The sequence below is a fragment of the Ochotona curzoniae genome, unplaced genomic scaffold (assembly GCF_017591425.1).
Source record: "Ochotona curzoniae isolate NIBS_2020 unplaced genomic scaffold, NIBS_Ocur_1.0 contig_1482, whole genome shotgun sequence".
NCBI classification, from domain to species: Eukaryota; Metazoa; Chordata; class Mammalia; order Lagomorpha; family Ochotonidae; genus Ochotona; species Ochotona curzoniae.
This window is the reverse complement of record NW_024465100.1, coordinates 3,518,477-3,544,608: the sequence shown is the minus strand read 5'-3', so window position 1 is coordinate 3,544,608 and position 26,132 is coordinate 3,518,477. Positions and strand designations below refer to the sequence as shown.

Genomic DNA, 26,132 nt, shown 5'->3' with positions numbered 1-26,132 from the left:
TAAGGACCCTGCACCCTGTCTGGAAGACCCAGAAGAAGCTCCTGGCTCCATATTGGCTCAGCTCTGTTGTGGCCACTTGGGTAGTAAAACAGTCGATGGATGATCTTTCTGTCTTTCTTCTCCATAAATCTGATTTTCCAATAAAAAATAAATAAATAAGTCTTTTTTAAAGAAATAAGAAAGAAAACTCTATGGTCAAAAGCTGTTTTATAAATTCACTTCCATTGTGTTTCTAAAGGATTCCTCATAGGCTTTCTCTTGTGCATTTTAAACTGCCTTTTTAAATGATTTGGCATTCAGGACCTTTTGAGTTCAAGGTTCACAAAGTCCGGTACTGGGCAATGCTCCTCAGCACTGTTCTTCCTTACCCACCACTTTGAACATGACCCTTGTGTAGAAAGACCATAGAGTTGGACATGAGAAGGGACTTAATTTGAAGTAAGTTTCTACAAGGTCACAGCCGGGCAGCCTTCAATATGTTCCTGGATCTCTCTGGATTTTAGCTTCTACATCTACAAAATAGATACAAATATATTCATTTGCCAGCTTGGTGGCATAGCAAGGCAATCCTTTGCCTGTGGTGCACATAACCCACATGGGGGCTGATTCATGTCCTGACTGCTCCACTTCCAATCCACCTTCCTGCTAAGGGCCTGGAAAAGCAGTGGAGGACAGTCCAAGCTCTTGGGCATCTGTGCTCACATAGAAAACTAGGAAAAAGTGCCTAATTCCCAGCTTTAGACCAGCTCAGCTCTGACCATTGTTGTCATTTGGGAAATTAACCAGCAGATGAAAGACCTCTCTTTTCTGTCTGCATAATCTTTCTGATAAAAGTAAATAAAACTTTAAAAATAATTATTGATTATAATGGTTTTCACATCAACCTATAAAACATGTGACAATGACCCTTAGAGTTTTGATCAGTAAGAATAAGTCAGACTTATTTTCTCTTCCTCTCCAACAGAAAATAATTCCTGAATATCTCCTGTGCTCTAAAACTATTTATGAAAATAAATTAAGTAATATCAAATTTCTTTTTTTGTCTCAAGCAAACTAAAATCATCACCCACGCTAAAGGTACTGAAAATCTCTTTTTTCAATATGATACATTAAAAAATAAATGGGGCCCAGCACAGTCAGTCTGGCAGCTAAAGTCCTTTACCTTGCACATGCCAGGATCCCAAAATGGTAATGGTTCTAATCCCTGATTCCTACCTAGCTCCCTGCTGTGGCCTAGGAAAACAGTTGAGAACAACCTAAATTCTTGGGACCCTGCGCCCACGTAAGACCCGGAAGAGGTCTCACTGGCTTCAGATGGGCACAGCTCTAGCCGTTGCGGCAGCTTGGAGAGTGAGTGAGTCAGTGCACAAAAGATCTTTGTTTCTCCTCTTCTCTGTATATCTGACTTTGCAATAAAATTAAAACAAAAATTATTAATGATGGAGAGTAAAGTGTTAAAATGCATGCTGCATGAAAGAAAGAAAGAGAAAAAGGAAGAATAAAGGAAAGAAAGAGAAAGGGAAGAAGGAAGGAAAGAAAGAAAATTAGGCTTTAGTTTCTACCTAATAGATCTGCCACTGCCCATGAAGTAGGTCAAGTGTCTGGATTTACTACCAGTTTACAAGGAGACACCGGGAGGCAGCAGCATGCTAAATGACACCATAGGGATGCAGTTAGCAAAGTTAAAAAGTAAACTGAGAGAGTTCGTGGGATGAGAACTCAGTTTCTGAAAAAACGAAAAACAGTGGGGACAGATTAGAAGAAAGTTAAGAACCTGACACTGCTGTTCTTAAATATTTATTCAATAAACAAAATTTTTAAAAGGTGGTACGTTTGTTCAGAGGCATTATTTGATAATATTAGTGAGAGATTCGCTTTAGGTGTGACATTGACGTAACAGCTGCATTTTTAAAAGGACGTTCATCTTTTGTGTGTCTGCATAGACACGCACACGGATGAACTGCCATGATGTCTAAAACTGACTTCGAAACAAGGCCACGTGAAAAAAGAGTAGATGAAAGTTTAAATAACTCAAAATTGGTTCTGAGCTAATAACTGTGGAAGCTGAGGTTAGGCATTTAAGAGTGCATTATGCTATTCTCACTACTTCAGGATGTGTTTGAACTATTTTATAATAAAAAAAACTTTTAATGTGCTAAAAATGTTCTCAGTATGTCACTGACATATGCAATTAGTTGCTTAACAGATGCTTCTTGATAATCCAATTTTCTCATCTAATGTTTGGAGGATCTAATGTCAAAACCAAGGGGGAAAAATAAGATATAAAAAGCACACTGAATGTGCGCGTTCGCCTCTGTGAAAGAAATTGGAGATCTCAAAACTTTAATTATTCTTCCCCAAATATAAGATAAAGGGGACAAAGCTTCTCTTGCCTTTTCTTGTGGCTAATTAAAGTCAGTAAAGATCAAATATTGCAGAAGTGGACCTTTAGGCTAGCAGTTAAAACAGCCTGCTCCTGACATCAGCCCCAGCTCCTGATGTCCCTTCCCAGCACTATCAATCCTGGGAGACAGAGGTGATGATTTAGGTAGCTGGGATTCTGTCACCCACGTGGATGTGGTCATTGTGTCACCAGCCTTGGATGTGGTCATCGCAAGCATTTAGTAAGTGAACCAGGTGATGGTATCTCTCTTTCCTCTCTCTCTGCTTATCAACAGAATAAAAACGGATCAAACAAAAAATTTAAATGGTGCACATATTTGGGTTTTTGTCTTGACTTTGAGGTCACTTAACAACTCTGAGTCTTTGGTATTGATGAACGGAAGGCAGGTGTCCAGGGGAAATCTTAGACGATCAATGTCTTCCCTGAATTTTATTCTGCAGCTCTAAAAATTACAGCTACTATGTACAGCTGAATGGGATATGAATGAGGCTTTAACAGATGGAAACACTCTTCTCACCCCCACATGTGCTAGTCATGAGACAATTACTTCTGTGCAATCTAGTTAACTTCTAAAGACATATTGACTAGAAATGCAATCAGGAAGATAAAAGAGGAAGAGGTAGAAGGGAGGAGAGAAGGAGAAAGGAAGGGAAGAGTCAAAAGTTGATCCTTTTCAACAGAATGCACATTTCAATTTAGTAAGTTTGGTGCAGCTGTTCTCATAAACCCGTGAAAAATGGAGCCAATTGACCATTGTGCAAATTGTCCATTGGAGATTCCCACGTACTAGTTGGTGAGGAGTATTCTTACTTTCAAAGTCACTTACAGGCACTGAGAAATTTAACTATAAGAAATGGATTGTTAGTTATATAAGCCAAAATGTACATAGGATTACTAACTTTGTTCTATCTTAAGCTGTCCCAAAGCACTCTAACAGGACATAAAATAAGTGCAAAGATTTACACTTACATAAACAATTGGATAAATAGCATCTTAAAACAGATTATCTCCATAACTTCTGCCCTGTTAAATGATGCTCACTTGAGGATAGTAACCTTTCCCTTTAAATCTACTATTTCTAGGTTTGCAAGAATATGTCTGTTCTGAGATTATCAAACCAGTGACATCTGGAAAGCACTAGTAATACTCATAAATGTCATATTAATGTTCGGTTATTTCAATTATTTATCTTCACTTTAATTATTTTAAGATATGCAACAATTGTATGCTAAGCATCATATCAAATAATACAAACACTATGAGAACAAAAAGGTACCTCATAAAACACATAGTTTGGGATGCAATCAAGTCTCGTCTGACATCTAAAATTGAGTATAATTTAACCAAATAAGATGAGGCTCTTGGCAACCCCCTCAAGTGACTATTTCTCTACTGGAAGCCCTTGAGGCCTAGAGTTGCTCTGGCAGGGTCTCTTGGAAGGAGCTTCATTCTCTTTTCTCCACCCCCATCCAGGATTAATTTCATACAGGGCTGAAGGGAAAATAGAGCTCTTGCATAGTTTGGGGAATCCAGAACATACCTCCTACTATCCCTTCTTAGCACTAAGGGAAATAGTACCTATGCTTGCTCAGTCTACCAATCAATAAGTGATACAGAGATTCTGTCGCAGGCTAGATATATGTTTTTAGATTTGATTGCTTTTTTTTCTGTGTCACTAAATCAAAGAAGCTGTAGGACCAAATGACTTTGTGAGCTCTGTGAGATGTCTGGAGGCAGATGACCCAAGATTCCCGGTAAATCCCCAGCGCCTTTACAAGGGAGCTGGAGGTGTACTGACCGTCCTCCCCACATTTTCATAACATATAAATTTGTTCCAAAGGAGAGAGGAATGTATCAGTGACAGCAGGAACAAGACACTAAGTACCTCCAAATAAGTCTTGTGACAGCAGGAAGCAGCATGGAGGACCACATGAGGAAGGTTGAGTGTCTCAGGAGAGACAAGAAAAGCATCTGTTCTCCTCACTATTGCTGTGACACCTCAGGAGTTCTCAGAAAAGAGATGAAATTTCTTTGCCGTTTGTTGATTTAATGCACCTGATACAATTCCATCAGGATAACCGATTTCCCTCCTTACTTCCCTCAATTTCCCTTTCCTTTTCCTTTGCTTCAGTCTTTTTTGTAACATAATTTCTACTTATGCTACAGTTACAGACTTGATGCACCATTAACTGCAACGTCCAACGAGCAAAAAGTAGAAAGAACATTGTTCTACAGGATTACAGACAAGGACTAAAAACAATAATCAAGCCATAACATGTCAGTTTCAGACTTATTCATTGGTTTTTGTGTATTCCAAATCAACTACCAACAGAGAAAACATATGATATTGCATATTTAGGACCTTCTTATTTAATTAAGTGAGTACAATGGAGAAATGGTTTTGCTGCAGTTCAGTTCAGTAAGAAAACTCAGATTTAGACTGCGCTGATTCTAACCATGGAGTGCTGGTGTGGACTTCTACAGAATAGTTACATTTTTGTCCTGTACAATGTATTTGAAAATGATGCCACTTGTATACGAGGTGTTGTGTATGTGTTGTGTGTGTGTGTGTGGTGTTGCAAACACAATCAAATGGACTGTAATATTGGAATCTTCATGGAAGACACCTTAAAAGGCTCCATTTATGATACTGTCATTGTTCAAACTCTTTCTTCAACCTTCAGCATCATTCTCTATACTGCACAAGAAAGATCAACACCATTACATTATATCATCTACATTTTTGATTGTGGAAGAAAGAAGGAAGAGAGGCATGGGGAACATTGGTCACTTAAATCATGGCTTTATCCACTAACCTTGGCTCTCAAAGGTGGTCTCCAAGGCTCGATGTACAAACGTTCATTAACTTTGAGTTTACCAAAATAAAGGAAAGTGGATATTTGGTCTAGTAGATAAGATCTAGCTTGTGATACCCATCTACTCTATTGAAGTACCTGGGAAGGAGTCTTGACTCGGCTCCCATTCCCAGCTGTCTGCTAATGCATACCTGTGAGACAGCAGGTAAATTCCTGCAATTCTTATGAGAGATCTGAACAAATTCCCAGTTTTCAGCTTTGTCTAGTCCAATCCTGGTCATTGCAGGAATCTGGGCAGTATGCCAATGTATGATATCTCTCTCTCCCTCACAATCTCCCTGCCTCTATCTCTATATTCAAATAAATAAAATAATAATATATTTAAAAGTGAAAAGAATAAAGGTAATCTCATTGATGTTTACACAACAGCTCCTGCGTTGCTATACATGTACCATTGAGGTAGCTATTTTGAAGGAAGACATTCACTCAGATATATTAGTGAACTGTGGCAAACAAGTAGCCACATTATTTTACAGTCATGTTTATTTAGGGCCATGACAAACACCTCATCGCTGACAACATTTTCCTTAGTCTCGTTGCCTCGTTAGTTTATTTCCACAAAGCCTTGTATTTTCACACACTTTTCCAAAGGACCACAGCACAAAGAGGGGAAAGCTTAAGAGAGCTCAGCTCACGCAAGTTCCACTGTCTCTCAAGCAGGTATCTTTGCATTTTTACAAGTATTGCTCTTAATCTCATTTTTCATTCCCATCTTGCAACTTTATGCCTTCCTATTGATCTTAGTTCTGCTGCTTAGAGACACCAATAAGAAATGCTGAGAACATCCAATAAATAAAAAATATCCACCCACCCTGTACGTGACTCCTCTTTAGAAAGTTGTGCAAGTAAAATAGTGTTATTTTTGCTCCCTGTTAGTTCTCAAGACCAAAACTCTATGCCCTGCATGTGGAATCAACTCTACGGTGTAGGTGGAGGACGTTGTAAATTTCCAATTCCACTCCCACTTCTGAGGCTCACTGGTGCCCTAGAGAAGTTACCTTCTATAATTATTGAATGCTTTCCATATCCTGTAATTGAAGTCACATCTACAAAGATTTGTTTAGATTGCAGCATCTGTGATCTTTCACGAATGAGAATACAGTTATTTGCATTTCTTCTGTTTTTTTTCTCTTTAAAAAAACAGTTGTTTAAATGAGAAAACACTATGATAGCATTTTTTGCTAGCTTTTGACTTAGGTAGGGATCTGGATGTATTCATACATATTTCATTTAAATGATCTTTTCTTTAAAAAGAATACAGGCAGGGGTGAGCATGTGGCATAGTGGGGCTGGGGGATGAGGTCTCCTCGTCCAATCTAAATGGGTCCCATGAAGAAGAAGAGTGTTGGACACACAAAGAGACATCAGAAGATGCAGGGACATCCACGTGTGATCAGGTTGAAAGTGGGCGGCCCTGCAAGAGCCAAGGACAGAGGCCTTTGCGGAAGCTAACCCTAATGGCACCTTCATCTTGGCCTTGCAGACGCCGCCATCACCGTGGGGAAAACAATGCTGTTGTTTGAGCCTCCAAGTCTGTGCTGATTTTTTTATGGCAGCCTTAACAAACCAATAAAAGTGCCCTGCATGGCTGCCTTTATTATTTCCAGAGTCTAGTGAAAAAATAAAATGTGGTTCCCCTAGTTTAAAAAGCAGGGGAAAGGTGCCATTAATGATGTTAAAGCATAATACTCTTTTTTCTCCTTCTGACTCATGATGCTGGTTTTGGTTTTTCTGTATTTTGGGGTTTTTTGTTTCTGCTAGTTAAGTGATTCTTCATACACAAAAAAATTAAACTTTTAAATTATTGGCATGTATTTTACTATGCATCTCTAGATTGTGAAATGCTAGTTTCAAATGCAAATAAAAAGCAGTTAGCTGCAGAACGCCAAAACTGTGCAATTCATATTTCATAGCTCATAGATGCCCGTGTGCCTGCGTACTCATACATCATTCTTGCCAGAACAATGGAAAAGCTGAAAACACTAATTTAACTGTTTTTATTTCATTTCTTGATACAATACATCCACATTCTACCAACACTCTCTGTCTCCCAGAGTTATTGATACCTAAGACTGAAAGGAAAAGTAGCTACCAGTTGTCTTGTCTTTCCCTTTTATTCTGTAATTTCAGGAAAAAAAAATCGCTAAGTCGTATAGGGAAGTAGAACACAGGAAAGCACCTTGTTACTTTGGCCACTTGTGTTTTTTAGCATGACGCTGCCTTCTCTATACATTCAAAGCAAGTTCTTATTCCCAGGGGAAGCCTGACCATCTGGGCTGCTACTTCCATTCTTAGCCAGAGATATTCAGGCTCATCTTGTCCGCACTTTGAGTCTCAATGAACCTCTGCACAATGTGGGGCTCCCTGAAGTCAGTGTGCATGGCTCATTATGAATGCTGCATTAAATAGTGTGGGAAAATGACGGACAAGGGCTACAGGCACTCCTCTTCACTATTTTTCGTATTGGACAATTTCGGAGACAAATGTGTCAAGCCTTTTAACATAGCAACAGCAAAGGATTACACCAAACTCAAGGCCGTTGTGATCATGGGGCTCAATGCAACTGCATAGGACATATGATACGGCCAGGAAGCCAAGCCTGGCATTAGGGGAAGTTTCTGACAGTATCATAACCGGTTGCATCTTTTTCTTGCATTTGCATCTACTCTACTCCACACTGGCTTTATTCAGCTGGGCTCCTAGTTTGTGTGTGTGTGTGTGTGTGTGTGTGTGTGTGTGTGTGTGTGTGTGTGTGTTTAAATCACCAGATGGCTGCAGAAAACAAGCTAGACAGACATCCTTTCTCAGAAATCCCAACAGTTGTCTCAGTCATCCCACTGATTCCCAACGGCCATGTGCCCATTGCTAAACAAATCACTGTTGAGCAGATGAATAGAATTCTCTATTTATTCTGGGCTCTATCCTACTTCCCTTCACTGAAGCTAGAGATGGATACAACTCCACAGATACAACATACATGAATAGAAAGTTGGGAATACAAAAGCATTTCAAATATGCCATTAGGAGGGAAGGGAGAACAAATTAAAATGTAAGTTTATTTGGCGCATACCTTTCTCATAGTATGCATTTTCAAAGAACTTTCCAAAGATCTGACACAAAATCATCTATCCAGAGGCACTGTCAACAGTGGGATAAATGAATGAATGAAGAAAAAAACAAAACAAACGTTGAGGGCTATTGCACTAGTCCTGATCTGGTATGTAACAGTAACTTAACAATTGTACTTGATTTTGGATCTGTAAATGTCATAGAACTTACTTGATTATTATTATTGTACTACGGCCTTTTCTAGAACCTGGTGTCCGAAGCCCTCAATTCACTGAAGCCTCATTTTTGTCCTACGGGAAAAAGGTTTCCCAGCGCTGTACTAACTCTAAGGCAAAGTGTCCAGGCGAGTTCTCATGTCTTGTGGAGGTAAGAGAGGAAACAAGAAGATGGAAGCAGTAGATATCCTCAAGTATTCCAACTCTTTCAAGCACAGAGGACAGCAGTCTAAACGTGGGTGCTATGCGCTCTCTCCTTCCTGCCTTGAGTGGCTGACAGCAGCTTAGACTGAGCTGCAGACTCACGAGGAGGTCATCAATTCTGACCAGGAGTTTTGGCCAGGGTAAGGACCTGAAGTGGGGATCCTGTTTAGCACTAAGGAGTGTCTGTGCTGTGGGTCACAGAAATGTCATTCTGCTTCTCCCCAGAAATTTCTACTTGAGAACATTGTTTTGGATTAAATTGAGGTTGTGGAAATTTCATGGAGTTGAGTGTATAGAAAGTTAGCTCTGGGGCACAGTACAATGGCTTAGTGGCTAAATCATCACCTTGCACACACAAGGAGCCCATAGGGGTGCCAGTTTGTGTCCCAGTTGCTCCACTTCCCTTCCAGCTCCCTGCTCATGGCCTGCGAAAGCAGTAGGGGATGGCCCAAAGCCTTGGGACCTGTATCCATGTGGGAGACCCAGAAGCAGCTCCTAGCTCCTGGCATTGGATCAACTCCGTTCTACCCGTTGTGACCATTATGGGAGTGAATCAGCAGATGGGGAAGATCTTTGTCTCTCCTTCTCTTTGTAAGTCTGCCTTTCCAATAAAAATAAACATTTTTTTTAATTTAGCTCTGAATAGGAAATTAAATATTTTCCGGTACAATCCTTTCTTCCTGACATATGGAGAAAGTTTTTTTTTTTTTTTCAACTAGTGAATGGCCAAAATTGTAACTATAATCCAGATAATGTTTTTTCCTCTCTCCTCATGGAAAAAAGTCCAAAGGACAGCAGGGCAAAGGTTACTGACACTCATAGATTCAACATCTGCCGCATTTGTCCTGGATTAAATACAATTTACCCACAGACACTCCGGAACACTTATTAGAACATACTCTCATGAGAAAGACAAAGAGACAAACTGTCAAAACCCCTGCCAACTCTCATTAGCACACACTGCCTAGGTTTATATGACAAAACCAAAGTCTTACCTACACATATCTTATTTTCCGTAGCATATATTCTGACTCCAAGTGTGGTTGATTTTTTTTTCTGATCTGCGATCTCTCTAAATATAATGTGTTCTTCTAAATGACTTTATTCAAAGCATACTCTGTTCTCCCTCTTTGTAGGCTGTGAATCCAGAAAGCTAATGAGCTTCCATCTCTGGAAATTTCACAGCTCTCTCTAATGTTTGCCTCACCTCCAAACACACTTCTCCAGAGATCTGGGTGTGTTCTCGTAGAATGGAAAAGAAAAAAGAGGTCATTTTAGTAATGGAGAAACTGAAGAAGGAGTAACAGAGTCACATAAAAGAACCTCGGGGAAATGATTGGAACCGTGGGATCTAATCCCAGGCTAGCAGACAGAATGTGAATATTATTTAAAAATAATCTCATTGGTCCTATGATCTCTATTATTAAGCAATAATCAAATTCTTTTTCAGGGAAGGGTGTGTGTGTGTGTGTGTGTGTGTGTGTGTGTGTGTGTGTGTTCCACAACATTTAGCCCAAATAAACATATGGCTAACTGCTTGTAACAAATGTAATGTTTTCTGAAAACTATCTTATTCATTTCCCTCAGTTCTTCCCTCTTCTCCAGAGATGCGATGAAATGAGGACCCATGATTCTGTCCCCCAAGGTCAGCCTGAGTAATTTCATTGTCAGCCTTTCCACTGACCTGCCTACCTGGATCGCAGTTGGTACTCATTACTATACGAACTCCATCACCCAATAAGGGGATGTCTTCCCTGATTTAAAAAAAAAATACAAGCTACAGAAAAAGAGATTTAAATTTGCCTGATTTTGAATCAAGTTTATTATTTATTTATTTATTAAGGCAGAGATTGGAGGAGAGATGGGAGAAAGCGAAATCTTTCAACCATCAACTCGCTGCCAAATACTTTCACCTGGCCAACAGGTGAAAGCCAACTTCCCCATTTTGAATGGTCCCCAATCCTAATTAGATAATGGGTACCAATTATCTAAGCAAAAGAATTTTTTCGGATCCAGCACAATGGCTCAATAGCTAATCTTCACCTTGCAAGCACCAGGATCCCACACAGGCACCAATTAATACACCAACTGCTTGCTCTACTTCCTATCCAGCTCCCTGCTTGTAGCATGGGAAAGCGCCAGAGCATGGCCAAAACCTTAGAACCCTGCAGATGTGTGGGAACCCTGAAAGAAACTCTTGGCTCCGGGCTTCAGATTGGCTCAGCTCCAGCTGTTTCAGCCACATGGAGAGTGAACCAGTGGACAAAAGAGCTTTCTGTCTCCTTCTCTCTGTAAGTCTGACTTCACAATAAAAATAAATAAATCTTTTTAAAAAAATTCTTTTTCACATATGTCACACAGCCATAAATACAGAACTCAGCTTTGCCTTCTTACAGTGTCTGAACCAGTTTTCCCTGCTAAATTAAAGTGACTCCCAATGAAATTGTTAAATCTATCTTGACAATAGGATCTGGACTTTCTGCCAGTTTCTATACTTACAATGTCAGGATACACTTAACTAGCAGAATGGTATGCTTATGACTATTTTTGAAGTATTATACTATTGTAATAATATGGGGAAAATCCATGGAGAAGGGGCATTGGAGAAGGGGAAATCCCTGAGCCTATGGGACTGTATCATAAGGCAAATAAATTAAAAAAAATTTTTTTAAGTAAAAAGATACAGGCAGACATCATTCACCAATGTTTCTCAAGTTTGGTCCAAGAAACATGCAAGTATAAATCAGAAGTACTTAATAAAACCACAGATTCTTGGGTCTTAGCATAGATAACACTAAGTCAAAATCTGTGGGTATAAGGCCCAAGACTATGTATGTTGGGAGTAGAAGTTTGGTTCAGTGACTAAGATCCCACACACTGTATTGGAATACCTGCGCAGGGTCTTAAGGCCAGGGTCTTTTCTCCAGAAGGTTAGGGTGACCATGTGATGGCAGCCAGTGAGGCACTAGGGGTGCCCTTTATGCTGGGACGGGGGCTGATGGACAGGCAGAACAAGTTGCACCCAGCCCCGCTAAGTTCCCACCCCGGCATCTCTGCCCAGGGCGGGTAGGAGTGTGTTCTATGGGGCAGCACGCAGGTAGGGAAGACCCTGCGCCCCTTAAGGCCAGCTTCTTACTGCTGCAGGCCGTGGGAGGCCGCTGGAGGCCGTGAGGGCTCAAGTATGTGAGTTCTCTTCACCTATAGGATACCTGCATTGTATCCCTAGCTCCAAGCTTTGACCATATCCATGCCACTGCTGTGCTTTGGGGAGGAAATCAAGAGATGAGAGCTTTACTCTCTTTCTATTCCTTAATCTCTCTCTGTCCCTCTAGCTCTCAAATAAATTAACGCATAAATATTTATAAATGCTTGAAATAAGCTTCTTCAACAATTCTGGTATGTACAAATGTCTGAGCTCAATTCAGAATTCTATGAATGGTAATTCAGCTAGTTAGGGCTAATTAGGTTTCAGTTCAATTTCCAGGCAGAAGAGCCAACTTCGCTTGGCAGTTCCACTTCTACCCTCTCTTTATTCAGTCATCTTCTAAAGTAAAAGAGCTAGACACCATGGGAACACAGAGAGACAGTCTGGAAGGATAAAGCCATGCTTCCTACCAAAACTGGACAACTAATTGTAACATTTTCTGCTCTCAATGAGTTACAATTTTTCCAAAGGCATTTACTGAATGAATCAAGTTATAAGGTGAATTAAGTTACGAGGTCAATCTCCAAAACAGGAAAACACCGGTGAGATTTTATCCTAATTCTTCATAAAATTTATGTCAGAGCCTTAAATCCAAAGGTCTTAAAAGACGGTGGAAACTGTAATCTGCTGTACATAAGATCTTATAAAGATACATTGCGGATGGATTTGGGGTGTGTGTGTGTGTGTGTGTATGTGTGTGTTTCAAAACAAAGCCAACAAAAACTTCCATTGGATAGCCAAGGCTTATTTTAACAGTTTGTAACTTTTCCAGGGATCCTTTACCGGATAGAGCAAAGAGACAGGCTGAACCAGAATCTTCCCATAGGCCCAAGCTCAGAGCCTCTGAACTTGCTCTGGGTTTCCAACAACGGATGGCATAGTCCAAAGTACATGATGCATGTTAGGGTGTGCATACAAAGGAAGTTGGAATCCGGAATGCAAGTGGAACACAAACCCAGGAATATCTGATATAGAATGCAGAAATTGTAACTCCTGTGCCAAGCATCTTCTTCAAGAAATGTCTTCATCCACTCTACCTCTGAACTACTAAGCATTTCATGAGTGCCACATGGGACAAGACTGGCATCTACTCCTACATGAAGATTTTTGATACTCTTTTTCACCATTCACCTCGATAGCATTGTTACACGTTCTTTAACTTCATGCGGATGAAAGCTCACTATTTTTCTCCCCATGGTGGACTGTGTACACTGGCTCTGTATTTAAGGGGATACATAACGGAAGTACAGGGGAAATTAACATGTTCATAGGTGGAAACAGAGAGAAGTATGCCTCCATGCGTATAGAAACAAGTACGGACTTCCAACAAAGTAGCTGATAATGTCCTGACAGCTGGATGTTGGACTCTGACACAGTCCACACCTACATTGTTAGGGGGTACCTCGGTGGCAGCATGATGGACTAGGGAAAGTCCACAACAGACACGCATTGTAAAACTGGGGGGGGAAATCGATGGGGAAGGGCGCGGAGCTGGGGAGGGAAAGGGGAAAACCCAGTGTCTATTAAACTGTGTCATAAAACAAAATAATATACTTTTTAAAAAATTCAGCGGTTCAGAATTAACTGAGCCTAAACTAATAAAAGACCTTAAACCTTACTTTCAGTGCTTCAAAGCAGGTGATATCACTGAGTTAGCTTCTATTTCGGCTACCAACGTCAGAATTACTATCTGATTTCTTTTCCTTCTCTTTAAAACGAACACACGAACAAACAAACAAAAACTGTTGATACCATTACAGAGAACACACAGGCCAAGAACAGAGTTGGCTTCCTCCTTCGGGAACCACCAATTAGCAGGCTGGCAGACAGCGCTTAGGAGCCAGTGGGCGCCTTCTCCCATTAGACGAGTTCCAGCACTGTTTTCTCAGCAGGAACTGTGTGTAGGGACTGAGCCTTAGTTACAGGCAAGTTTTATTGTCTTCCCTAAATGAAAGGAAGATGGTCTAATAGTAGAATGGAATTAGCAAAACAAGACTTTATTTGGGATCCCGGTCTAAACTGTTCAGAGAGGGAAAAACCTCCCAATTTTCAACAGTCTGTTCATGTTTCTGACCCTAATTGAAGAACAAATGACATAAACTCCCCCGCTCTCTGTCCTCTCAGTCTGACCTCTCTGTTGCCTCATGGTTGACGATGCAAACGCATCTCACAGAGTTCTGCGGCTCCTCTCCTTGTCAGGAAAGAAACTCGTTTCATTTGCACTGCCCTTCCTTTTACAGAAGGGCTTAACTGTCTATGGTGCTTTGCTTTCAAGATTCCCTTTTCTAAGACTTCAGGATTTTTTTGCTTGGTTTGGCTGCTTGGTTGTTTTTGAGGTGAGGTGTTCGCTAGTTTTGTGGGATTCTTTTCAGACAACGACAAAGGGTAACTTGATGTAGCTAAAATGATTTTTATTCATTCCGAGTTAGATAATAAAACATATTAATAGGAATGCTAAAATATTTCTGTGAGTATTTTCTATTTTAACTAAGACATTTTAAAGATCTAAAATCCTTTTCAGTCTCCCAAATAATAAATGTTTGATATTTATTCTACCAGCACTACGTCCAAGGCATTTTCATACATGATGTATCATTTAGGCTTCTCTATAAATTTGAATGAAATAACACTACCCCATTTCAGAAAGCCTTGCAGTTTAAAGACATAAATCACTCCTTTTTTTTATTGGAAAGTCAGATATACAGAGAGGAGGAGAGACAGAGAGGAAGATTGCTCTCATCCGTTGCTTCACTGCCCAAGCAGCCACAATTGCTGGAGATACGCCTACCCATAGCCAGAAGCCCAGAGCCTCTTCCAGGTCTCCCACAGGGATGCAGGGTCCCAAGGCTGCCCATCCTTGACTTTTTTCCCATGCCACAAGTAGGGAACTGTATGGGAAGCAGAGCCACCAGGATTAGAACCTGTATCCATATGGGATGCTGGCGTGTGCAAGGTGAGGACTTTAACTGCTAGGCTACCGCACCAGACCTGACATAAGTCATTCTTATCTAATGTTACACAGCAAGTAGGTAACAAAACTGAGGATCACATCTTGACCTAATTGCAAGTCTTTGGTCAGTCAATTGCCACAACATTTGTACCAGATTGAGTACAACTCCTGAGAATAAATGAGTACTCTGAATTTAGACCTTTGGGAAGCCTGGGCAGTGGCTTCCCAAAGCCTTCATCTGCAGCCCTGAATCTCTTGGATCCTGACTTTGGACCGGCCCAACCCTGGCCTTTGCAGCCATTTGGGGAACCAGTGCATAGAAGAAATCCCACTGTCTTCTCTCTATGTAACTCTGGTTTTCTAAATGAATGGAAGAATAAATAAATAAATAGCCTCCCCCCTCTTTTCGTAATTCAGGAGCCTGGCATGGAGGCCTAATGGCTAAAGTCCTCTCCTTACATGCCCCAGGATCCCGCATAGGTACCAGTTGTATCCTGGCTGCTCCACTGCCCTTCCAGGTCTCTGCTTGTGGCCTGGGAAAGTAGTTAGGGATGGCCCAAAGCCTTAAAACCCTGCACCTGCTTGGGAGGCCTGGAAGAAGCTCTTGGCTCCTAGCTTCAGATTGGTTCAGCTCTGGCTTTTGCGTTCACTTGGGAGTGAACCAGTAAGTGGATAGAAGATCTTTCTGTATCTGCTCCTCTCAGTAAATCTAGCTTTACAATTAAAAAAAAAAAATCTTTAAAAAAAAAATTAGACCTTTGGAACTGGCATTGTGTCTATGGCTTAAGCCACTATTTGTAACATTGGCATTCCCTATCGGAATGCCAGTTCAAGTTCCACTATTCTGTGTCCAGTCCAGCACTCCTGCTAACACACCTGGGAAGGTAGTGGATAATGGTCCAAGAATGGGGAATCTAGATGGAGCTCCTCGTTCCTTATACTAGCCTAATTCAGACCCAGCCATTGTGACCATTTGGGAAATGAACCAGCAGATGGAAGGTCTCTCTTCTACTCCCTCTCTGATATTTCAATTTTCAGTGATATAAATCTTCTAAGAAAATTTCAGATCTGTTGTCATGCTCAAAAGTGTCATAGAGTTTATATTCTTTATTGCTGCAATGTACTTTTCACGCATCTTGCACCGTTGGCATTATCTCACTATTCCAGGAGAACGGGATAACTTCCCAGTGCATCCTTGATTCATCTCCAATAACTATAATAGCAGGGCCCCAGATCTACTTTCCTCTTAGAACATTTTGGAAGTCAATATGCAATAACAATCTGCTGTGCTTCAAAGAATTCCTCGTCCTGAATCAGTCTCTTCTGCCACCCGGACTAAGGACGATTACCAGAGCAGGCAATGCTGCTCCGTACACCCGGAACTCACAGGATCTTTCTGAAGGTTCCCTGCAAAATGCATTGTTTATGGAATTGCCAGTTAAGTGGAGACTGGGCTGCATTTGAGGCAGAATGGGGACATCCAGTGGCCACACATGTTGATAACAACTGAATTGATATGACTTCAACATAGACTCTTGTGTTTCAAAGGATCTTAAAGGAGTTCTACTTTTAATAACTTTTTAAATTATCGCAAATATATCCCAGTCATATTACATGCATCCACAGTAAAGTTGGCAAGTGTTATCTCTCCAAATAATAGCATTTGTGAACACCTGAGTCCTAGTCCACTGATCCACACTCTCAGTCACATTAATGATAGCATTAAGTTCTTCTACCTCTCCCAAAAATATCTGCACAAAATAGGCTGTTGGGCTCTGTCCATTGACACAGATGACCTTCTGACTGCTGATGTGCAGAGTTCACCAATATTTAAAGGACCCTTCCTTTGCACAGAATAAAGAAAAATGAAAACGTTTGAGGAGGTCAAGAGGTCTCATTGACTGGGTAGTATAAAAAGGGAATTGAAATATTGCAGAGAAGAAAAAAAACACATATGTCTTCCCAGAATAATAATAAAACCTGGTAGTGCTCCGAGACATTTGGCTAGCCATTAAATGATGTGTATATGTTGTTCTTCCAGAATCCATTTTAATTACTAAGACTGTAGTGTTTCTTATTATCATTGAGGAAGTTTTGAAATTGTTTAAAATGGCATTTCAATCCTTGTCAAGAGAGGACAGGTAAAGATAAAGGCTGTCGTGAACAAATTGAGGGCAACGAATCCCCAAGGAGACAATCTTTGGAACACCCACTGCTACATCTACTCTGGGTAACTTACCAGGGAGCAGACACCCTCAGACACATCTACCTTTGAGTCTTTCTCAGTCCGAGTGCATAGTCCTGTCATGTACAACCCATGCCGTAAAACCTCAAGGCCTTGCTTTCCAGGGCATTCTCTAACCTCTCTTAACATTCCTTCTGCCAGCAAACCTGTATGATCATGGGACTTACTCCCAGAGAGATGACCCTTTTGAAATGAATGGTGAAAGAACAGACGCTTATTCACGGTGCTCCAGAGAAACTGTGTCCTAACAGAAGACAACGCCTTAACACATAAAAAGAACATCACACAATGTTAGAATTACAGGCATCATGGCGACTGTGTAAGCTATTCATCTCAGAATGCTGTAAATCCTACCCTATAGACTCTTGTTTTAAAGACATTCAGTCTCAATTCCCAGCTATTAGAAGTAATTACAAGAAACAGAGTCCTGTTCTCTGGCATCCTCATCGGTTGCAAGATTTGGGGTTGAAAATAGTAGGTTGAGGCACATGCCTTGTACTTAACCCTGTTCTCATCCACTTTGACCTTGATCGTGAAACTCACATTGACATTCACCACCTAATGATTTTACCAAATCATATCTCCTTTTTTGAGATGTTGGAGACCCACCATCTCTTTTTTGTAGTAACACAGTTATGGTTAGTGTTGGTTTAGAAAGACAGAGAGCCAAGAGGTCACTATTCCTGCCCTAACGCTCCCACTCACTGAGACCATGTTAACCAATGCAGTAATCTTCAAGATGAGTCAGATTTCTCATCTCACTTCCTTGTTGGTAACAAATCCATCTGAGCATTGTTATGACTGTTCATTTGTCTGACACCTTGGTATCTTTGTGTAACTTCCTTCTAAAAGAAAGAATTATAGAAGCATCGGTATCAAAAAGAACTTCGGAATTTAGGAATGTGTATGTCATCATTTAGGCTACAGATACAAGCGTACAGCACTAATATCTCATTGAAACAGCAAGCATTTACCTTGGCAGTTCCAGCACTAGTCAAGACACCTGTATTCCACACCAAACAAAACAAACAACAACAAAACCCCTAAAGTCCTCTCCTAACTCAGGTTCCTGATTCCTGTTCATAAGCCCTGGGAGGCAGCACTAATAGAGTAACAGATCCTGCTGCCCACTGGAGGAAGGTACATTGAGTTCCTGGTTGCCAGCTTGGACCTGAGCTAACCCCCACCACTTGGGTGGAGAATCATCTCTCTCTCTTTCTCTTCTTCTCTCTCTCTCGTCCTATCCTTTTTCCCTCTTTATTTTACTACAAAATAAATAAATAAGAAATACTTAGTGATCTATCATCCTCCAAGCTCTGACAGCATTGTATCATGCCTCTCAACTCCCATGAGACTCAGAAAAGGGGAGAAGAAAATGAGACCTAGGAATCCTACATCCCCGCTTTCTACTTGAAACACAAATTGCAATTATTTCCGAAAAAAGAAAGCACCGAAAAATGAGCAGTGATACTGCTCACGTTGTGGTTCTCAACAGTGTTCCGTAACATGCGTTTGAAGTTCTTTTTTACTTCTCTCCTGCCAACAGAGGAAGAGGAGGCAGATCAGCAGTGAGGGATGGTGCACACATTTGCTTTCTCTGTCTTTTAAGAGCCATTCCATTTCTTGCCTGAAGTTTAACTTGATTATGCATTCATTAAAGACGAGTGATGGCGATGATTAAACAAAAACATCTTTAAAATGCAGAGTTCATTTCAGCCCATTTGGTTTTGTTACACACAAATTGGATTTGCATTGCATCCTGCACAGCAGGTATTCCACTTGAAATCAAAGACAGATGCTTTTATGGGATTAAAAAGAAAACCTAGGGGGAGGGGGGAGGGCTGGAGATTGAGATATTTTGCATTTCCGTAATAATGGCTCCAAAATGAAATAGTGATCATATTGCTGCTTTATCCATAGAAGTGTTTGGGCTATAATTAAAAGGAAACAAGAACCCCTATCCTAACTGGAATCATGTCAAAGAAGAACATTTAATTTGCTAGGGGAAAAAATGATTTTTCCCATAAATGTCTAATAATACCTTAGCATATTTGAAATTTAATCATAAGTGGCTTAGAATTAAACCATTTGAATTATTACTGAAACATTTCAAGTGGTGACATTAAACGCTTTGTTTGAAATTAGCCATTAATTCAAAAGTCTTCTCTGGAGCTGCTGCGAGAGTTTAATGCCTTGTCTGTAAACAGAAACCCCTGGTTCTACACTGTGTAATTAATCTTCATACTTCTAGAATTCTCACACTGTGGTTATTTACTCTGGTACCTTCAGTTATGTGACTCTGGACAGTTTAATTTTATACTCGATATCATACGCTGTTTTAAAAATTTATACATTTTTCAGCTTATTGAGCATCTGTTGGGAGTTGTGTTAAGTGGGGGGAAAAAAAACCAAAACCCTGACAGAGCCTCCATTTGACTCACTCTTCCATTACATACACCAGGAAATACACACACACACACACACACACACACACACACACACACACACAGAGTAAATATGGTTAATCTCATACAATGCCTTGCAGAATATCCAACTTTTTAAGGGGTTGTATTAGAATTTTTTGTCTATTAGATAATTATGTCTTATGGTAAATTGATTGTACTAGTAGCCACAATGATTTGCCTGCCCCCCACCCCCATCTATCTTCTTTGCAATGTGAATCTGCAGGCCTTCTCGTGAAGAGCTTACATTTATTCCGCATCTAGGCTATGAATTTGGCTGTGCTTATAATTTGCTTCAGTCCTTGGTATTTGATGAAGAGTGGAGTACCAGTTATAAGCTTAGGCTCCAAGCTAGTGGTACAGTTGACACTTGACTCTGATAACGAGTCCTAGCTAGACTGATCAAAGAGAGGAGAGGAGAAGAGAGGGGAGGGGAGGGGAGAGGAGAGGAGAGGAGGCATAAATATATATATATATATATATTTATTTATTTATTTATATTTATATATATATAAAGATGACCACATGTGATAAAGGATTTGCTGCAAGGAAAAATCAGTGTCATCCTTAACTCTTTTAACTGCATTGAAATATTCACATGAAATATAAGCTTACCATTTCAAAATCTGCAGGAGGATAATTCCACAATCAAGATTGGGTATCACTTGCCACTGGTGTGCAGATCTCCAAAGACAAGCATATTTCCCCAGTATATTGAACCACGGAAGTGGACAAAAGTTTAGAGATCCTCTTAATGGCTCTGTTCCTTCACACAGAGATCTCCAATTCAATTTCTCTGAAAGGCAGATTAATTTTAATGAGTAACCAATATTTAATGCGCTCTTACTAATTGCAAGATCATTTTATAATTATCATCTATCTTTTAGTTCTTGTCAAAAATTTTATGAGATACATTCCATTCTCAAGCTGGGGAAAATGAGCTCAAAGAGATTAAGCAACAGAGTCATAAAGCATGTTACTCAGACGTGGGGGGCATAGAATTCAAACTTGAGTCTATTTTCTTCACTGTAGGACTACTATGCTGTTAAAATCCAGGACCATTCAATGATAAAGCACACTGCCATCTGGTGAGGTGAGCTCTCTCTGCCTCAGAAATACTCCAACCGAAACAAAACATCTGCAGATTCATAGAACAGTTCAAGTGCCAATCCACCAAAATTCTAATTTCCAATGATTGGATTTATTTCCAGCCTTTAAAACTAAATAGAAAACAACCTCCCTTGCCCATAATAGATCTTTGAAGATTTGACCCTTTGCTTTTTTTTTTTTTTGCCTTATGGTACATAGGTCTCAGCCTCCCAATGGAAATTCTATGGCCTCTCTGCTACCTTTTACGTCATTTCAGTACAGAGCCTGGCCAGCCTTTGCAGAAGTAAGATAGCACTTAGCTTTTAAATATGCTCAAGCTCTACGTAGCTAATTGATTAGACTATTTTAAGTACAAAAAAAACCTATGCAAATTGATAGCCAATTTTGAGTTACTAAAATAACAAAGCTTTTCAAGCTATCCAACATACACGCAATTACACTTTTTTTACTTTATGTAAGTATACATAAGGCCATTGTTAATATCTGCAAGTGCACAAGGGTCTTGCATATTTCCAGATATGAAACAACATTTTATTAGCTTAATCATAAGCATACAAACCCCAGAAATAGAACAAATTCATTTATTTTCCCGCATAGATTTCCATTCAGAATCTTCCAAGTGTCTAGCATCACTTCTCCTGGGTGATCCATTCTCAAAACTCACCCTTCGTTTTAGCCATATATCTGGATCTGGAAGTCGCAACGCCCATGTTCTTAGCTTCACTATGGCTCTGCTTCCAGTCCAGCCCCCTCCTAATGCTTCAGGGAAAACAACGCAAGAGCTTGGCCCCTTGAACTCATGTAGGAGATCTGAAGCTCCTAGTTCCTGCTTTCCACCTGATTTCACCTTGACCATAATGCCAATTTGGGAGACACCCAAGAGATGGAAGACCTGTGTGTGTGTGTGTGTGTGTGTGTGTGTGTGTGTGTGTGTGTCCCTCTATTTCTCTGTAGCTCTGCCTTCAAATATATAAAGTAAATCCTAATAAATAAAAAAGAGGCAAAAAAATCTCCATCTTGCAAAAAATGCCCAGATTTCATTAAGGAACTTCAATGATTGTTTTTACCAACGAAATATCTGCCTTTTCATTAGCTTTCGTTTTTAATAAGTTTTTATCAATGCTTATCAGCATTTTTGCATTGATATATGACTACAGCTCACTTTCTTGTGTTTCATTCACTCGTATTTTATTTGCTATCCTGGACTTCATTCTGATGTTTTATGCATATAAGCCTAGACTGCTGGTGAGTTCTCAAATTAGTCTGTGATAATTTTAAGTCTGTATTTTTAACAGTTGGCATTTAAGTTTTCCTTGAATTTGCAACAGTCTGACCAAAATGACGCTGGTGAGTTTAAACACCCCGGTAATAATTCTAGCACTGACTCTCTACTCAATGAAACTCAAAATTTCTCAAGGACAATAGTAAAAATACATAAATGTACCAGACACTTGCCAAATGAAAATGGTTGATAAGGTTTGTGTGGGTGTTGCTACCCAAGCCAGCACATGTTTATCATATGTATGTACAGAAAATGTTTATTTCACTATAATTGGGGAAGTCAGATATACAGAGAGGAGGACAGACAGGAAGATCTTTCATCCACTGATTTACGCTGCAAGTGGCTGTAATGGTTAGAGCTGTGCCAATCTGAAGACAGAAGCATGGAGCTTCTTCCAGGTTCCCCACGTGGGTGCAGGGTCCCAAGGCTTTGTGCCTTGCTCCACTGCTTTCCCAGGCCACAAGCAGGGACCTGGATGGGAAGTGGAGCCACCAAGATTAGAACTGGCACCCATATGGGATGCTGGCATGTGCAGGGTGAGGACTTTAGCCACTAGCCTACCACACTGGGCCTGGGATACAATTTTTTAATGTCAACTCTATTGAGATACTATTTGAAAACTAAAGTGCTCTCATTTTAAGTGTATAATTTGATGAGTTTTTGAGAGAACACTATCAAGGAACTATCACGTAAATCAAAATAGAGGACATTTCCAAAAACCGTCCTCTTTAATGCCTTATCAGTTCATCTGATTCCTTTTCACACCCAGGCAACACTGATCTTGTCTGTTCCAGTGAATTATTTTTGCCTAATCTAGATTTTTTTCACTTCTCTTTTGGATCTAGTTTCTTCTCAAGATTGTTTTATGATTCATCCATGTTGCTATGTCAGTAATATGTTCATTTTTATTGTTACCCATTCATCTATTGATAGTCAGTTGGTCCATTTTTAAGAAGCTGTTATGAACATCAATATACTAACTTCTCAGGAGACACATGTTTTATTTCTTTTGAGTATTACCAGAACTAGAATTGCTGGAAATAAGGTAAGTGCATATTTTACTTTACAGGAGTAAAATTTCTTCCAGAATGATTGTGCTGTTTTACATTCCTAAAAGCAAAATGTAAAAAGTTTAGTTGATCCACGCTCTCACTAGCACTGGGTACTGTCTTTGTTTGTTTGTTTTTTCATTTTAGTCATTTCAGCTGGTGTGAATCAGGATTTCATTTTGGTACTCTCTCCGTAAATATGACTTTCCAATAAAAATTTTTAAAATACATAAAAATAAAAAATTTTAAAAAAAAATCTTTATCTTACTTTTTCTTCTAGGGAAAAAGTTTATCATTTAATTACCACTTTCTTTCTTTTTAATGGAAAGTCAGATTTGCAGAGAGAAGGAGAGATAGAGAGAAAGATCTTCCATCCACTGATTCACTTCCCAAATGGCTGCAACAGGCAGAATTGAGCTGATCTGAAACCAGGAGCCAAGAACCTGCTCCAGGTGCAGGGGTCCCAAGGCTTTGTACTGTCCTCAACTGCTTTACTAGGCTACCATGCTGGGCCCTGATCACTGTTTTTTAGGTCTTTTTTTTTTAGTGTTGTAGAAAAACTGGTCAATTTTTTTCCATGCAACTGTCAAGTTGTTTTTTTTGTTTTGTTTTTGTTTTTGTTTTTAAGTACTATTTGGTCAAACAAATAGTCTTTCTTCATTGAATGGTCTTGGCACCTTTGAGAAAAAAATCAACTGTCAAAATATGCCCTGCCTTTGCACTATTGCTTCCATCTGTCTCTGTCAGTGTGCCAATATCACCCTATACTGAATACTATGATAATGTACTAAAATGGCAATACATCTATTGATTACTCTGGTCGATGTTTTGTCTTTCAGATTGTGTATTTCTGTTAAATTTTAGAATCAATTGATAATTTTCTATAATAATCTCACTCATAGATTTTTATTGACATCTCATGACTCTACACACAGATTTGAGAAGAATTGCTCAACCATGGTGAATCTTCCACACTATGGACATAGTCAATCTTTCCACATATTTAGGGCTTTGTTGATTTCTCACATCAGGGCTGCTCAACTCTCAGTGCATAGCTTGGCATATATTTTAGCAAGTTTATGCTACATATTTGAGGAATTATTAACCACAGTTTTCAAATGAAAGAGTAGGATGATGAGAGAGATTATGTAATTCTTCCCAAGTCACACAGCCAACAAGTGGTAGAGCCAGGATTTGAATCCAGAAGCGATTGAATCAAAGACCATGTTTTTAACCACTGAGACAGGAATCCTCACAGCAAAAATACAAGAGGCAGTTGAACCAACAACGAAGTTCTTTTGTTGTTGTTGTTGTTGTTGTTTTTAAATCTCATGTATCCACTGTCCCACTGGGCATTCTGCTGTCTTGCTGGAAGAGGATGAGCAGGTCTGGGTAGTTTGGACAGCTCCCAAGGAGGCTCTGCCATAGTCTACTAGTTAACCACCACCTGGTGGAGATTTTTTCAGTAGGAAACATTCAGCATGGTCAATTTCAGCTGCCACCCTTTGAAGCCTTTGATTGCTTATTTCTAAAAATATCAAACCCGGAAAGACTTTAGCATAACAACGAGAACCTGACAGATATCATATTACCAGAAACCACCTCACACAAAGTAGAAATATGTATCTCTCCCACATTCTAAGCTCAGCTAAGCCTCTGTTCTATGGGGAAGCCCATAGTCCAGTTGTTTGAAATTGAGACTTACACTAATTTTCAATACCAGTAATGGCTTGATGCTCAACACTTAAGATTTTTTTCTTCACTCATTTTGCTTCAACCTATTTTGTGTCCGCACCCCCCTCCCATCCCCTTCTGCCTCTCTTTCCCACAATGAGCTGAATCAAATATTGATGGAAGCAAAAAGGAAAGAGAAAGGAATGGGGAGATGCATCACAGAGAAGGCGTGCTACATTTCTAGAAGAGAGAATCACAGTGTAGGGAAAATGTTCCCAGGGAAGCGTGCTCAGATACTGCTCTGAGAATACCACGCGATGTGCTTCTGGTGCGAATACCACAGGAACCGTGTAGCACAGATGTGTGAAAGAACAGAGTGACATCTGTGCCCTATGCATTAATTAGGGCAGGAGGGCAGGGAGTTCACAATTCAAAGCTGTTTGAATGGAAAGCAAACTTTTAGTGGATATTTGTTAGAATATCAATAATTTCCCAATTTTACTGTTCAGCCAGTCTACCTTGCACAACACCCTGACATCCTAGTTTTAGAGGATAAAGAGACAAGGCAGTGTTACACTAAAAAAACAGTGCATCTAGACTCAAAGAAGCTGAGTCAATTTACTGGCAATATGGCTTTCACCAGTCATTGATGCATGTGAATATATTCCTTTTATATACAAAATTAAAGGCGAATAAGTGTTTAACAGGTTCTTTTATGAGTATTGGTTGTGATAACGGGGAATGTTTTGTGGTAACAGTAATAGTAATAATAGTATAATCATCATTCACTTTTCATTCAGTGAATTTAAGCCAGACCTTTTTCCAATTCCTAGACTCTAGTAGCATGTGACATCTGTGTCTTTAGAAGCATTCTGTCCCCTCGCTCACCCGATGGAGTTACAAATAACCTCAGACCAGAAACAGGATTCAGACGGCTGCATGCTGATTGCTCAGACTACTAAATGGCCACAGAGTCAAAGTGCCTTTTGATAGGTCAGACTGCGAGACCAGTTCTTTCAGTAACAACTACATGAGAATCAGAGTTACCATAAAGTCACAAACTTGCAGGTCACTTTATTCAGCCCTGCTATGTAAAGACTTATTATGTCTTATCCTTCGATTCTCATCACTGATGCAATTTCATTCAGGGAAATTAGCATCCTGCCAAGATTAGAACACTTGATTTATGCATTCTGGAAGGAATACACTGAGTCATGTCTTATGAGACCACTTCCCTTTAAATATTTCATTATAATGTAGGATATTGGAATGTTATTTGTAATAATAACTAACATCTAAATAGCACTTTATTCAGCAAGCACTTTCAAATTCATTTATGTAGTAACCTTGTAAGAGAGATTTTCATTTTATACCCAGAATTCATCAA

General features: G+C 39.8%; 1 long non-coding RNA gene across 1 annotated transcript in view; it reads right to left on the bottom strand.

Moving 5' to 3' along the window:
• Positions 1 to 26,132, bottom strand: part of LOC121147597 — a 94,728-nt gene that overhangs the window by 2,413 nt on the left and 66,183 nt on the right. Inside the window, exon 2 of the long non-coding RNA XR_005882422.1 lies at positions 20,246 to 20,426. This is a non-coding gene — a long non-coding RNA (uncharacterized LOC121147597). The remainder of the gene's footprint in view (positions 1 to 20,245; positions 20,427 to 26,132) is intronic.